Genomic DNA, 2,213 nt, shown 5'->3' with positions numbered 1-2,213 from the left:
CCCTCCAGCAGCCTCCCCTGCGTCACCCCTGACGCCCTACCACGGCCTCCGGCCAGAACCTGCGAGGAAGAGGCAGCCACCCGTCCGCCGGCGAGGGCCGCCGGATCGACCGCACCCAGCCGCCGAAGAAGGCCGCCAAGAGCGTCAACCACCACCACACCACCTGCGCCTCCACGCCCTGGCCAGGAACAGCCGATGCCCCGCCACCCCACCGGAGTAGAACGAGGACTAGTTGCAGCGCCGCCACCTTGGAAGGGCCACCGGCCACCCCTGACGCCGCCAACCACCACCACCAGCCGAATCTGGGCAAGGGTTGCCAGATCCGCCGCCAGCACGCCCCCGGGCCTCCAGCCCCCACGAGCCAAGGAGGAGGGGGAGGAGGGAAGGAGGGAGCGCCGGCAGTCCACCAGGACGCCAGGAGGAGGGAGGAAAACAGAGCAGCGGCCGACTGGCGCCCGGCGCCACCGAGCAGGGGAGGGCGCCCCGCGTCGCCCGTCACCTGCGCGTGGGAGGAAGACGCCCCGCCGCCTCCATCCGCTATGGCCTAGCGCCTGTTCCTGTAGTAGCGGAACATGTCCTCCACCGTGGTGCTCCTGTACCGCGCGACGCTGCCGTCGCCGGTGACGATGGGCGCGAGCACCCTGGCGGACGATTGGTTTGGCACGATGAAGCAGGCAACCGACACCCTGGACTCGACGCTGTTAGCCACCACACGGTGTTCCACGCTCTTGAATCTGTTGTTGGACATGAGCTGCAGGTAGTCGCCGACGTTGACCACCAGCGCCCCCGGCACGGCCGGCACGTCCGCCCACTTGCCGTCGTCGAGGAGCACCTGGAGCCCGCCGACGGTGTCCTGGAGGAGCACGGTGAGGAGGCTGGCGTCGGAGTGCCTGCTGGTGCCCAGCGTGAGGTGTGGCTCCGGGCACGCCGGGTAATAGTGGCCGCTGATGTTCACCCGGTCCAGGCACATCGTCTCCTCCTCCAGGTAGCTTAGATCCAGACCCAGCGCCTCCGACAGCAGCTCGAATAGCGCACGGCCTAGCCGCTGCACCTGCCGAGCGTACTCCGGCGCGACGGCCCTGCAGGCCTCCGGGATCTCCTCTGACGGCGCCAGAGAGGCATCTGGAGGAACATGGTGTCGCGCCAGCTGGCCGCCGGCGACTGGAACAGGTAGAAGTTGGAGTTGGACTGGACTGTTCGGCGGTGGTCCCGGCTGTAGTAGGCGCGCTTCGTCTCCACGGGAGACTCGTGGAAGCGGCGCACCGAGACGAGCATCTCGGCGAGAAGGTCGTCCGGCACGTCGTGGTTCACCACCTGGAAGAAGCCCACCGCCTGCGCGGCGGCCTTCACTTGGGCAACCAGCGCGACTCGCGAGTCAGACGCCAGGTCGATGACCGGTATGGTAAAGTGGTGGAGCTCGGCGTCCGCTGCAGGGAGGCATTCGGGCGGGTGGTGGAAGATGGATGGGACAGCGGTGACCCCAGCATCGACGAGGCCTTTGACGCCGGCCTTGGTGTCGTCGAAGGCTGTGAGTGCTCGGAGGCGCTCATGGTCGGAGGCCATGGATTGATTAGCTAGCCTAGGTGTGTTGACAGTATATATATACGTATTTCCCCAAGAACCAAACCGAACTGCTACATCTACATCAACATCTACAGTAATACTACATCTACATCTACGTATGCTTAGGTGTGCTAGAGGTATATACGAAGGTTTGTGTAGAAGCCAATGTGGACGATTAGGATTGGTGTCCAAGAGAGGGAGAGGCCCACCCCCTAAAAATCAGGGGGCATGTTTAGATATGTTTGGGTGGTTTCGTAAGGGCATGTACAATGGTCGATAAGATAGTCTTATCTTAAATCTTGTATGTAATTTAGATATGACAAAAAAAACATGTTTACAATGGGTCATCTCTTAGCCTTATCTTCAAGAACTAGTTATTCCTAAAAACGTGGTGAGACATATTGTGCTAAGAGATCATCTCTTGCCTTCTCTTAATTAAGAGAAGACAAGCCTTCTCTTATGATTTCTCTCTCCTCCACCTCATTATTTATCCTACGTGGCATTGCTAAGATAGAACCATTGTACATGCCCTAAGTATACGTAGGCCCTTCGTAAGTGTAGCATTATTCATACTGCTCGGAGGAAAATGCTACACCTACTAACAGGTGTAACATAACCTACATAATTACCTTAAACACTAATCAAACCGC

General features: G+C 59.8%; 1 pseudogene; it reads right to left on the bottom strand.

Moving 5' to 3' along the window:
* Window positions 1-544: 544 nt before the first annotated feature.
* Window positions 545-1,563, bottom strand: LOC123067826 (1-aminocyclopropane-1-carboxylate oxidase homolog 1-like; annotated as a pseudogene).
* Window positions 1,564-2,213: the final 650 nt, after the last annotated feature.

Source organism: Triticum aestivum, chromosome 3B, assembly GCF_018294505.1.
Source record: "Triticum aestivum cultivar Chinese Spring chromosome 3B, IWGSC CS RefSeq v2.1, whole genome shotgun sequence".
In the NCBI taxonomy this organism is placed as follows: Eukaryota; Viridiplantae; Streptophyta; class Magnoliopsida; order Poales; family Poaceae; genus Triticum; species Triticum aestivum.
The sequence above is the reverse complement of the archived record's forward strand: the minus strand, read 5'-3'. Positions and strand labels throughout refer to the sequence as shown.